This window comes from Pseudorca crassidens, chromosome 9, assembly GCF_039906515.1.
Source record: "Pseudorca crassidens isolate mPseCra1 chromosome 9, mPseCra1.hap1, whole genome shotgun sequence".
Lineage (NCBI taxonomy): Eukaryota > Metazoa > Chordata > Mammalia > Artiodactyla > Delphinidae > Pseudorca > Pseudorca crassidens.
The window spans coordinates 48363172-48377166 of NC_090304.1; the positions used below are offsets into that span (position 1 = coordinate 48363172).

Here is a 13995-nt window from a genome sequence, read left to right on the forward strand (position 1 = left end):
TGATATATTGTCATCAAACCCTATATTTATGCTCCCTGGAGTGGTGGGTCTGCCATTCTACTTTCAGTTTTCATAGTCTCCTGCAGATTAGAGCCTGCTCCTCTACCTTGGGGAGCTTCTCATTTTCCTACATGTCCATTCCTGGTCCTATAGGATCCTATGGCCCTTGGGCCTTATTCATCCCATTCAAGCAGCCCTTGTCTCTTTTCATGATGTTTTCCCCATTACACTTGCCACTTTTCTGGTTACTTTGGTTCCTAGGCCAATCTTAATTAGATATCCTCTCTGAAAATTTGCCTCTACCACCTGGAATAGGTGTAGGCACCAAATGAATTCCATGTACAGAATAGCTCAGCTGCAATCCTGAGCCACCTAAACTCCAAGTCCCTTTGGCCAACTAAAAGGATGTCTTGAAGGTTATATGTCTCCCCAGATAACAGCCATCCTACTTGTTTCCTTGGCATACACTCCCTGGGCTATGCTTCCCTTAATTCCTTTTCTATACTCTACCTTGATGCACTGAAAAGTTCCCTGGAACCTAATCTTCCTATGTATTCCTTCTAAGTTCTCTGGTTTAGCTCTTCAAGTCCTCACTAACAGCTCCTCTCTCCAGATTTTCCTAAAATGTGAGGCATGCTCTTATTACTAGGAGAATCAGATTCTCCCTTGGCTTAGTGGTGGAAACCTCCTTTAGGTCCTCCTCCCCTTCAGTGGGATTTACCTCATTGAGTCCCACATCCCTTTGGGCACTGAGACTGTGGTTTCAACAGGGCTTTAAAAACATTAAATGATAGGAGGAGTTAACATTGATTGAACCCTTAGAATAGGTCCAACACTGGGCTGAGCATGTTACATATTTTGTCACTTGGCACACAGATGAGGGTAGCTCCATGATTCGAGGCCTATGGAATGCCCTCCCCCTGCTGCTAGCTAATAGAATGTGGCATAGATGAAGGAATTTTTCAGATGAAATTAAGGTCCAGAATCAGTTGATTTTGCATTAGCCAAAAGGAATATTATCCTGGCTAGGCTTGACTTAATCAGGGAAAAGACCTTAAAGAGCGACTCGGCCTTTCTTTAGAGATAATTTTCCCTCCCGCTGGCTTAAAGAAGTAAGCTACCATGTTGAAGGAGGGCCTACAGAAAAGATATTGTGGCAAGGAACTGTGGACAGTCCTAAAATCATAAGGAGATGAATTGTGTCAACATGTATAAGCTGAAAGCAGCTTTTCTCCAGTTGAGGCTCTAGATGAAAATACAGCTCAGTCAACACCTGGAGTGCTGCCTTGTAAGACCTTGAGCAGAGGACCCAGCTAAGCCATGTCAGACTCCTGACAGAAATTGTGATATAATGTGTGTGTTTTTTAAGATACTAAGTTTGTGGCAATCTATTATACGATAATATAAAAATAATACAGATTTTGGTGCCTAGAAGTGGTACCTAAAACTTGGGAACAGCTTTGGAATCAGGCAAGTGAGCAGAAGCTAGAAGAACTTTGAAGAGCATGACAGAGAAAGCCTATATACCTTCGACAGACTGTTAGAAGAAATCCAGACTTTAGGTATCCTGCAGTGAGGGCTCAGAAGAAACTGAGGGACATGTTATTAGAAACAGAAGGAAGAGGATTCTTGTTATGTAGTGATAGAAAGCTTAGCAAAATTATGTCCTGGAGTTATGTACAAGGAAATACTTAAAAGCTGGCTTTATAGTTAGGGAGACTTCCAAGTGAGGTGTTAAAAGTGCCTCCTGATTTCTTCTTGCTGCTTATGATAAAATGTGAGAAATGAAAGATAAATTGGGGAAAGAACTGTTAAACAAAAAGGAGCCAAGGCCTTACAATTTTGAAATTTCTCAGCCTCTGCAAAGGGCAAAACCCATTAGAATAAAGAGATTCACAGTCTTGAATCTCTGTTGATTATGATTGTACAACCTTTTCCTAAAACCTCAGAAAGATTAAAAGGTAAAGGAATCAGGCACAAAAATGGTCCTTTCAAGAAGATAAGCGTTTGCCTCACAGATATCAACGAAATTAGAAGTCCTCTAGGAAGCTTAAGGTCACTGTTCCCTACTATCTCAGCGGGAGGCCAAGGCTTTGGTCACTGTTTCCTACCATCTCAGCAGGAGGCCAAGGCTTTTCCAGAAGGGTTTGTCTGGAAAAGAACCATAGAAGTGGCTTTTGTCTAAAGGAGTGAACCCCACTGAAATCTTTAGAAGATCCACAAAGTTCTTGAGAAAATTTGTTCAGCAGAAACACTGCTAGCTGTTGTTGGATGGAGAGTCTGTTTACGTCTATCAGATCTAGCTGGTTTACAGTGTTGTTCAACTACCCTGTTTCCTTGCTGATCTTCTACCTAGTTGTTTTTATCCATTATTGAAAGCACAGCAATGAAATCTCCAACTATTATTTCAGAACTGTCTATTTCTGTCTTCACTTCTCAATGTTTGCTTCCTATGGTTTGGAGTTCTGTTGTTAGGTTCATAGGTTTATAAGTTTTATATCTTCTTGATGGGTTGACACTTCTATCAATATTTAGTGTTCTTCCTCGTCTCTTGTAACAACTTTTGACTTAAAAGTCTATTTTGTCTGATCTTAGCATAGATACCTCAGTTCTCTTTTAGTAACTATTTGCCTGGAGTGACCTTTTCTATCTTTTCACTTTTGTCCTATATGTCTTGGATATAAAATGAGTCTTTTCCAGACAGCATATAACTGCATTTTGTTTTTCACTCTATTACGAGAATATTTACCTTTTAATGAAAGAGTTTAATCCATTTACAAAAATTACTGATAAAGAAACACTTACTCTGCCATTTTGCTTTGTCTTTTATATGTTTCATATCTTTTTTGTTCCTCAAGGTCTCCATTAACTGCCTTCTTTTGTGTTTGATTTTTTTGTAGTGTATGATTTTGATTCCTTTCTAATTTCCTTTTCTGTATATTTTAAAAGTTATTTTAGCATTGGTTGTCCTGGAGCTTACAATTAGCCTCTCAAACCTGTAACAATCTATGTTGAATTAATATCACATTAGCTTCCATAAGTATATAAAAATTTGGATCCTACACTGCTCCATCCCTCCTCCCCTTTATGTTTTTGTGTCACAAATTACATCTTTCTACTTTGTGTGCTCATTTAACATAGATTTATCATTATCATTTTATTCATTTGTCTTTCAATCAAATTGGGAAAGAAAAAGGAGTCACAAATGAAAAATACAATAATAGTGGCTTATATATTTCTTTACCTGTGTTATTTTTTCATGTGGATTCAAGTTACTGCCAAGTGTCCTTTCATTTCCAGCTGAAGGACTCCCTTTAGCATTTCCTGTAGCACATATCTACTAGTGATGAATTCCCTCAGCATTTGCTTATCTGGGAATGTCTTAACTTCTTCTTTATTTTATTTATTTATTTTTGCGGTACGCGGGCCTCTCACTGTTGTGGCCTCTCCCGTTGCGGAGCACAGGCTCCGGACGTGCAGGCTCAGCGGCCATGGCTCACGGGCCTAGCCTCTCCGTGGCATGTGGGATCTTCCCGGACCGGGGCACGAACCCATGTCCCCTGCATCGGCAGGTGGACTCCCAACCACTGCGCCACCAGGGAAGCCCTCTTCTTTATTTTTGAATGATGGTTTTGCCAGATACAGAATTATGGGTTTTCTCTTTCTCTATGTACTTTAAATATGTCATCCCACTGCCATCTGGCCTCCATGGTTCCTGCTAAGAAATCCAGTCTTTTTCTTACTGAGTCTCCCTTGTATATGACAGTCACTTCTTTATTGCTGCTTTCAAGATTCTCTCTGTCTCTGGCCTTTAAAAGTTTTATTATAAAGTGTCTCAGTGTGGACCTCTTGTGTTTTTCCTCCCTAAAGTTCACTGAGCTTCTTAAATGTGTAATTCATGTACTTAATCAAATTATGACTTTTTGGGCATAGTTTCTTCAAAATTCTTTTACATCATTTCTCTCTCTTGTTCCTTATGCAACTTCCATTATCTGTATGTGGTATGCTTGATGGTGTCCCACAGGTCTCCTAGGCTCTCTTCATTTTTGTTCACTCCTTCATCTTTATGTTCCTCAAACTGGATAATTTTAAATGACCTATTTTCAACTTCTCTGGTTTTTAATTCTGCCTGCTGTAATCTGATGTTGAAATTCTTAGTGAATTCTTCATTTCAGTTATTGTAATTTTTAACCCCAGAATTTGTTTGGTCCCTTTTTATAATTTGTATCTCTTCAGAGATATATACTATTTGGGGCACATCATTCCCCTGGTGTTATTGAATCTTTGTCCATGATCGATGTTAGCATTTTGAGCATATTTAAGCCAGATGAATTAAAGGCCTTGCTGAATACCTTCTATGACTTGATTCCTCATGATAGTTTCTATTCATTTTTCTGTGAATGGGTCATATTTTCTTGTTTCTTTGCACGTTTTAAAATTTGTTTTGTGGAAAACCGAACATTTTGAATGTTATAATAAGGTAACACTTGAAATCATAATCTTTCTCGTGCTCAGGGTTTGTTCCTGTGGGTTTTGGTTATATGTTTAGTACTTTTCTACCTTTTTCTCTAAAGATATTTGTGGTTTGTGCTCTCTGAAATGTGTTCTTTAGCTTATCATGAGCCTATGTGTTGACTGAGATTTTTTTGCCTAAAGACAAAACAAACAAACAAACAAAACAAAAAACACCTCGCTTTGTATACTGGCTCAGTGTTTAGCATTCCTCCAATGCTTAACCTGGCCCTTTACAACTCTGCCTTAGCCTTCACTTTCTGCTTCTGAACCTAAGGATCATTTAGAGGTATAAATCCTACACACAGGGAACTTTTTACTGTTCCACTTCCACACAAAATCTCTCTCACCAGTCTTTCCTACCAAGTTTCAGCATGTCTTTTATTTGTCTCAACCTTAACATCTTCCCCCAGACAGTAGGGGTTGTCCATTTACCTTTCTTGTTTGCAAGGAATGCCCTCCACTTGGCTGCTTTTGTGCCCTGAAGAAGCTCTGTGCTACACAAAACTGCCTTTCGTCAGTCCTTCAGATAGTCCCCAGAGGGCTCCAAATAGACAAACACAATTCTCTGAGATCAAGGTCTGCTCTTCTCCCTTTGAAATCAGGGACAAGGGTCTCACAATGGGAACATGGGCTGATATCTTCAAGATTCCCTCAAGCAGGGGAGGAAGGTGGCCCAAAGGCAAGTAAAAATGCCACAACACTCCCCTACCATTTTTAAGTTGCCTTTTTCTTGATCAGCAGATACTTGGTTACTATAGACCTTTGATTATTTTCCAGATTTCCAACAAAGTTGATTCTGACATTTTTTCTCTTGCTTGTTTATTGTTTCAGTAGAAGGATGCGCCCTTGGAGCTACTTATCCTTTCATATTTGTGGATGTGCTCCTATATAATTTATTTTTCATAATGGCTGTGCTTAATAACTGCCTTACAAAATTCCTGAACATTTGACATTTGGTTCTCATTAGGCAGTATAGGCTGGTTCCATCATACCATGAAATATGGTCACTGAGGGCATAACAGAGGTTTACAGAGGTCTCTGAGAAAGCACTGAGAGCATGTCTATAAGAAAGGTCTCCCAACCCAGCCAAGAACTGAAGGCCTATGATTGAGATTTTATTCCTCCCTAAAAACGCTCTTGGATTCTTTTCTAACCCTTTTATCAACTATTCTTCTCCCCTACACCTAACCCATTTCTGATCTCAATGAGAGCTTCTCACAAAAGATAGACCCTTAGCCACTCTAACTCTCAGTAATCAGAGCTCCAGAAGATTTTAGGCACCTTTCACCAGGCGAAGTAATAAAAGACTGCAGTATCACCATATGATAAATGTCAAATAATATTCTAAGTCAAGCCTTTGTAGAAGAATATGCATGAACTAAAATTTCTCAGGCTCTATTATAATTTTAGACATCATAATTATAGTTATAATTAGGGTCACAGTATGTAAAAACAGCACTGGCCAGGCAGAAATGTTTATTTCTAGGAAGTTAAAGCAACTTAGATAAAATTAAAATTCTGTTGCAAGAATGAAGTTGAGACAGGATCTATAAGACATGGCAACATTTCTTTATGTGGAAAAGTTTTCCATCATTGCCAAGGCACTGCTGACTTAAAAAGAAAAAAAAAACTATTGTTTCTGGGAAATGAGAGAGGGAGAGAGAAATAAAACTGAAAGCCTTTCCACAGCAGTTGGTAGAAGTGAAGGAAGGGCTGACCCTGACAGCTGGGTGATGAATAGGGCTCATATGTGTGATGCCCCACCCAGGGGCACTCACGCTCAGACCCATACAGGACAACCCACCTTATAATCAGTAGTCCTCTTTTTATGATAATTTTTAAACTTGAGTCATTATTAAACACAGAATTCAAGATCCTTGAGTCTTTGCAAGATAACAAATGTTAACACACAGTAAAAAGTTTTTTTTTTTCTTTTTTTTTTACTTCCTTATCTTATTTTTAAATCAGACCCTGTGCTACACAGGAAGCCAAGCCTAAACTAAAAGCAGTCAGCCTTACCTCTAAGAGACTCAGGAAAAGAACCCATTCTATATGCACATATCTCTGGAACAACTTGAAAACAGGAGCTTGGCTTAAAGAGACAAGTTGGTAAGAATGAAGGGAAATAGAAGAGAAAGGGGTATAAGAATTGACACAGAGACTGAAAAAGAAACAGCGATGAAAAAAGTCAAAAGGAGCAGAGACTAAAAACAGAGACACAAGGATAGACTATAAGACTTCTTAAGATCAAAACATGAATTTGACATGGTGGTTGATGCATAATAGCTACAAGTGTGGGAAGAAGGGGAGTACACAATCTAAACAGGTAATTTAAGAAACAGTTGGAGGGCTTCCCTGGTGGCACAGTGGTTAAGAATCCGCCTGCCAATGCAGGGGACACAGGTTTGAGCCCTGGTCTGGGAAGATCCCACATGCCGCAGAGCAACTAAGCCCGTGCGCCACAACTACTGAGCCTGCACTCTAGAGCCCGGGAGCCACAACTACTGAGCCCACGTGCCACAACTACTGAAGCCTGCGTGCCTAGAGCCTGTGCTCCGCAATGAGAGAAGCCTCCGCAATGAGAGAAGCCACCGCAATGAGAAGCCTGCACACTGCAACAAAGAGTAGCTCTCGCTTGCCACAACTAGAGAAAGCCCATGTGCAGCAACAAAGACCCAATGAAGACAAAAATAAATTTTTTAAAAAAAGCTTTAAAAAAAAACTGTTGGAAAATCTATATAATATATATATAAGTACAAGGTGCTATTGATAGCTCAGAAAAGAGAGCTATGTACTCAACCTAAAGATTAATGAAAGGCTTCACAAATAAGGAAAAACTTGAATTAGGGCAGAAGGAATATAGAACCCCTGGCAGAAATGGTGGGAAGGAAAGGCTCATCCAGGGTAATATTTAGAGTCAAGAATGCCATGAGAATGAAGGAAGATGGCAGAGTGTGGTTTTTAAGGGAGAGAGTGAGGTAAGTATTAGGAAAAGGAAAAGGAGTGGTTGTGAAAGGTACGGCAGAGTATGATTCTTGTTAAAGTATAAAGGCCTTGAATGATAAGCCATTTTAATTTTATCACGAGACAATGTAGAATTTTCAGTTTTCTAAACAAAACAATACATGATTTAAATTTGGATGTCAAAAGGATGACTCTGGATGCAATGTGGAAAAGGAATTACAAGAGAGGAAAAAAATTATTGAATATACCAGAGCAAAGATGAAGGCCCAGTGGCAGTGTGTATATGGAATAGGTAATAGACTCATGAGCAAATTGATACAGGTGATATATAGGATAATCTATGCCCAATATATAGTAGATGCCCAAAAATGAAAAGTTATAGATGGAAAACTATGAAATAAGGTGTCCAGAAAACAAATGTGCCCATACCACTCTCCCCTCATTATCATTGGGGGATATATGTGGTCTAAAGCTGAATCCAGACAGGAGCCAGAACTGGAAATGAGTCTGTAATTAGTATGAGACATATTCCTACCCACAGAAGTTAATCCAACACCACCAAACACCAACACCAAGTACAAAGTGAAAGAACTGGATCACAGATAGAAAGTGGGCACCCAAAACCAAACACAACTCTAAGAGAAACTAGAAAAGTTAGAAACAAATGAGGAATGCCTCAAAAGATTCCCATGATTAGCATCAGAACTATCTACATTTCATGACACCTTATGCATTCTCTAGAGAATCAAGAAGTAAAGTCATCTAATGAGGATTAGGGCTCCAATTAAAGCTCTGTTTCTCCCTCCTCCTAGACTACTCTCATCATTTCCTTCCTCCTAGACTGATGCAGAACCCTCTCTGACCATGTCTTATTCATGCCTATAACCCCATTTTTGAGCAGAACACCTGGCACATAGTCTATGATATGTAGTACATGGGTTTGAACTGGATGGAAAAATTTGAGAATATGATGTCTGACTGTAGTGAGCTAAAGAGAGATAGAAGTCAAAGGTGATGATTTGGAACCTGAGACACTGGAAAAATTAAAATAGGATGAGTTGTGATGGGAAAACAAAAGGAGGGAGAGGTTTGGAAATCAGGTGATGAGTGCAACTGGGACATCCTGTTTTGATCCAACTTCATGGGGAGTTCTGGCTGGTGAAGACCACATCTCTGTCTTAGGCTGATCCCTAGATTGGCTCTCCAAATGCATGTCTTCATGCCCTCACCCAGGTATTCAACTTTATTCTCCTCTCCCCTCAACTATCCACCAACAATCCCCAAACACGTGGCTGTCCCCTGCCCAGCCTAAAGGCTTTCTACAACTCATTAGCGACACAATGAAAACATGTTGTGAGCAGTGTTCTACATGGGGACATTAGGTTGGGTTGCTAATCATATTGTTCGAGTTCTCTTTGTATTTACTTATTTTTTCTTGGTTTGTTTTATCAGGTACCAAAAAACATACTAAATACTAAACCTTTGCCAAAGTAGTTGTGGATTATCAATTTCACCAAGTAATTCTGTAAACTTTGTTTTATTTTTATTGAACTTATTTTTTAGAGCGCTTTTAGGTTTACACATAAATAAGCAGAAGTTACAGAGATTTCCCATATACCTCTTGCCCCCGCACGTGTCATCTCCTGCATTATCAACATCCCCCAACAAAGTGGCACATCCGTTACAGTGATGAACCCACATTGAAAAATCAATTATCACTCAGAGTATGAAGTTTACATAGGTCTTGCACATTCTATGGGTTTTGAAAAACGTCTAATGAAGTGTAATGAACCCTTAAATATACAGAATAGGTTCACTGCCCTAAAAATCCTCTGTGCTCCTCCTACTCATTCTTTCCTTGTAACCACTCATCTTTCTGCTGACACCATAGTTTTGTCTTTTCCATAATGTCATACAGTTGGAATCATAAAGTATGTAGGTAGGCATTTTAGTTTCGCTTTTTACGCTTAGAAATATACTTTTAAGTTTCCTCCATGTCTTCTCATTTTTCATTTAATTTCACTTCATTCTTTTCATTTTTTTTTGAACTGAATAATATTCCATTGTCTAGATGTACCACAGTTTATTATCCATTGACCTATTGAAGGATATCTTGGTTACTTCCAAGTTTTTGAAATTATAAATAAAGCTGCTATGGACATCTGTGTGCCAGCTTTTGTGAGGTATAATTTAAGTAAATACCAAGGAGCATGATTGATAATCATAAGGAAAAAGAATATTTGGTTTTGTAAGAACGAACCAAACTGACTTTCAAAGTAGCTATTCCGTTTGCACTCCCAGAAGCAATGAATATGAGCTTCTTTCATGCCAGACCCTTGTCAGCAACTGGAGTTGCCAGTGATCTGGATTTTGGCCATTCTAATAGGTACTTAGGCATATCTCATTTTATTGCACTTCATGGCTATTGTGTTTTATTACAAATTGAAGGTTTGTGGCAACCCTGCATCAAGCAAGTCTATTGGCACCATTTTTTTCTCTCCACAACCCCTGGCTTCCACGGATCTTTTTACGGTATCCAAAGTTTTGGCTTCCACTATTTCATATAGTTGGAATCATAAATTATGTAGCATTATCAGACTGATTTCTTTCACATAGCAATGTGAATTAAGGTTCTTCTATGTCTTTTCATGGCTTTATAGCTCAATTCTTTTTTTGCTAAATAATAATCCATTGTATGGATGTACCACAGTTTGTTAATCTATTAACCTACTGAAGGACCTCTTGTTTGCATCCAAGTTTGCAAATATGAATAAAGCTTCTATAGACATCATGGGGAGGTTTTGTGTAAACTTAAGTTTTCAACTCATTTGAGTAAATACCAAGTAGCTTTGTTGCTGGATCATACGGTAGGAGTACAGGGTTTTGTTTTGTTTTTTTGTAAGAAACTGCCAACCAGTCTTCCAAAGTAACTGTAACATTTTGCATTCCTACCAGCAATGTATGAGGGTTCTTAACCATCCTAATTGGTGTGTAGTGGCATCTTGTTTTAATTTGCAGTTCTCTAATGACTAAGACGGTGAGCATTTTTTCATGTTTATTTGCCATTTGTATATGTTTTTGTTAAAATATCTGTTCAAAAATGTTGCACCATTTTTAATTGGCTTGCTTGTTTTCTTACTGTTGAATTTTAAGGATTCTTTGTACATTTGGGATACCAGCCTTTTATTAGATATATATTTTGCAAAGACTTGCTCCCAGGCTTTGGCTTATCTTTCCTTTTTTTTATTAAACAGCATCTTTCATACAACAGAAGTTTTAAAATTAATGAAGTCCACTTATCAACTTATTCTTTCATGGATCATGCTTTTGATTTTGTATCTAAAGTGTCATCGTCAATCCCAAGGTCACCTACATTTTCTCCTATGTTATCTTCTAGGAGTTTCATAGTTTTGCGTTTTAGATTTAGGTAATACGAGCCATTTTGAGTTAATTTTGCGAGGAGTGCAAGGTCTGTACCTAGATTCATTTTTTTGCATGTAGATGTCCAGTTATTCCAGCACCCTTTGTTAAGACTATCCTTTCTTCCATTGGATTACCTTGACTCCTTTCTCAAGATCAGTTGACTACATTTGTGTGGGTCTATTCCTGGATCTTCTAGCCCATTCATCAATTCTATTTGTCTCCTTTTGCCAGTACCATACTGTCTTTTATTTTATTTTAATCTTTATTGGAGTATAATAGCTTTACAATGGTGTGTTAGCTTCTGCTTTATAACGAAGTGAATCAGCTATACATATGCATATATCCCCATAGCTCCTCCCGCTTGCGTCTCCCTCCCACCCTCCCTATCCCACCCCTCTAGGTGATCACAAAGCACCTTCATAGCTTCACAGTAAGTCTTGAAATCTGGGAGTGTCAGTATACTGACTTTGTTCTTCCCCCAATATTTTGTTGGCTATTCTGGGTCTTTTGCTTTCCTTGTAAACTTCAGAATCAAGTTGTTGATATCCACACAATAACTTGCTGGGTTTTGCCTGGGATTGCATTGTCTCTATAGATTAAGTTGGGAAGAATTGGTCTTAATATTAAACACAAAATATCTCTAAATTTATGCAGATATTCTTTGATTTCTTTCATCAGGGTTTTGTGGTTTTCCTTATATAGATCTTGAACATATTTTATTAGGTTTATACCTAAGTATTTCTTTTTTGAGGGTGCTAATTTAAATGATATTGTGTTTTTAATCTCAAAGTCCAATTGTTTATTGCTAGCATATAAAAAAACAATAATTTTTGTAAGTTAACCCTTGCATCCTGCAACCTTGCTATATTCACTTACCAGTTCCAGGAGATTCTTCTGTTGTTGATTCTTTGGCATTTTTTACATAGACGATCATGTCATCTACAAACAAATACAGTGCTATTTATTTTTTCCCAATCTGTATATTTTTATTTCCTTTTCTTATTAGCTAACTCTTCCAACAGGATGTGTGATAGGAGTGATGAAACGGGATTCCTTTACCAATTCCATTTTAAGAGGAAAGCTTCTAGGTTCTTACCATTAAGTGTGATGTTAACAGTAGGGTTTTTGTTAGTGTCTTTTTATCAATTTCAAGAAGTTCCCCTCTATTCCTAGTTTGCTGAAAGTTTTTATAATGAATGGGTGTTGGATTTTGTCAAATAGTTTTTCTCCATATATTGATATGATCATGTGATATTTCTTCTTAGTCTGTTGTGGTGTATTCCATTAACTGATTCTGAATGTTGAATCAGTTTTGCATACCTGAGATAAATCCCACTTGGTTGTGGTGGATTATTCTTTTACACATTATTAGATTTAATTTGTTACTTATTTTTCATGAGGGATATAGGTTTATAGTTCTCTTTCTTGTAATGTCCTTGACTGATTTTGGTATCAGGGTGATGTTGACCTCATGAATTAAATTAGGAAGTATTCCCTCTGCTTCTGTCCTCTGAAAGAGATTGTACATATTTGGTACAATTTCTTCCTTAAATGTTTGGTAGAATGCACCAGTGAATCCCACTGGGACTGATGCTTTCTGTTTTGGATGGGTTGTTAATCATTGATTCAATTTTTTTTAATACACACGGGCCTATTCAGATTACCTATTTCCTTTCATGTAAGCTATGATAGCTTGTTGTCTTCCAAGGAACTAGTGCATTTCATCTAGGTTATCAAATTTGAGAGCAAACAGTTGTTCATAGTACTCTTTTCTTCATCCTCTTAATGTCTGTAGGATTCATATTCATAACCCCTATTTTATTTCCAGTATTAGTAATTTGTGCCTTCCCTCTTTCTTTTCATAGTCTGAAGTATCACTTTTGTTGGTATTTTCATAGAATCAGATTATGGTTTTATTGATTTTCTCTACTGATTTCCTGTTTTCAATTTTATTGGTTTCTGCTTTAGTTTTCATTATTTCTTTTCTCTTGCGTATTTAAATTTAATTTCCTCTTCATTTCCTAAGGTGGAAACTTAGATTATTGATTTCAGATAATTTTTTCTTACATATGCATTCAATGTAAATTTCCCTCAAGCACTGCTTTCAGTGTAGCCCACAAATTTTGATAAGCTCTATGATCAAGTGTTTTTGTTACTTCATTTTTTCTCTGTTAGTTGGACAGTTACTCTTCTGTTTGACATTATATTAGAAATTGCAACATATATTCTACTTAACAAATGGCACCAAAATCAATAGAATCTCTGACCCTCCTCTCAAATACCGCAAGGACCTGTTGGTGATATTTTCCTTCTCCTGAAAAAACATGCTTTAGTAGTTCATTCAATGTGCATTTCCAAGTAGCAGACTCTGTCAACGTGTTCTTTTCAATCATGTTTTTCTTCCACCGTAACTCTTTAAGGATATCTAACTCTGTATAGAATCCGAGTTTGTCAGCTATTTTCTTTCAATATTTAAAATTCCATTCCACTGGCTTCTGGCTTCCATCAGTGCTGCTGAGAAGTCAGCCCTCTCTCTAATTATTAGTTGTTTGAAGATAAAATCTGTTTTTCTCTAAATGCTTTGTTTTTGCTGTTTTGTTTTATTTTCTGCAGTTCCACTATGATATGTCTGATTGTGAATTTATTTGCCCTCCTTGGTGTATGCCAAGGTCTTAAATGTTGGCTTTAATTTGTAGTGGAAATATTTCAGTTACTTAAAATTTATTTACCTCTTCCATCAGATATTACTTCACTATGCAGTAAATTCCTTGAGGCTCCAAAGAATCTGTCTTAAAAATTTATCTAGATATTTTAGATATCTTCAGTTGAAAAAGTTGTTCTGAGTTTCTGAGTCTGCCATAAATCTAAGTGACATTGGGGAAGATGGAAAGCACAAAATAAGAATGAGTGTAGATGAGATGACAATTATAGAAATCCAATAAAGACAAGGTGAAGGCAAAATCTTTTGGAGAGCTGGTAGGGGATTAAAAAGAATTGAGATTGAAGAGAGATTTAAATGGATAAATTGAAAGGACATGGTGAACTGCATTCATGTCAGCAGGAAGAAGGATGAGTAGGACACCCATTGATACA

The 13995-nt window shown here is 37.5% G+C and overlaps 2 protein-coding genes across 7 annotated transcripts in view; one reads left to right on the top strand and one right to left on the bottom strand.

The window, feature by feature from the left end:
* ZNF215 (zinc finger protein 215) overlaps nt 1-13995 on the bottom strand; it is a 151728-nt gene that overhangs the window by 90402 nt on the left and 47331 nt on the right. The gene's annotated exons all lie outside the window — the stretch shown is intronic.
* The window catches only part of LOC137230509 (interferon-induced very large GTPase 1-like), a 32597-nt gene that overhangs the window by 6472 nt on the left and 12130 nt on the right, over nt 1-13995 (top strand). The window lies entirely within an intron of this gene.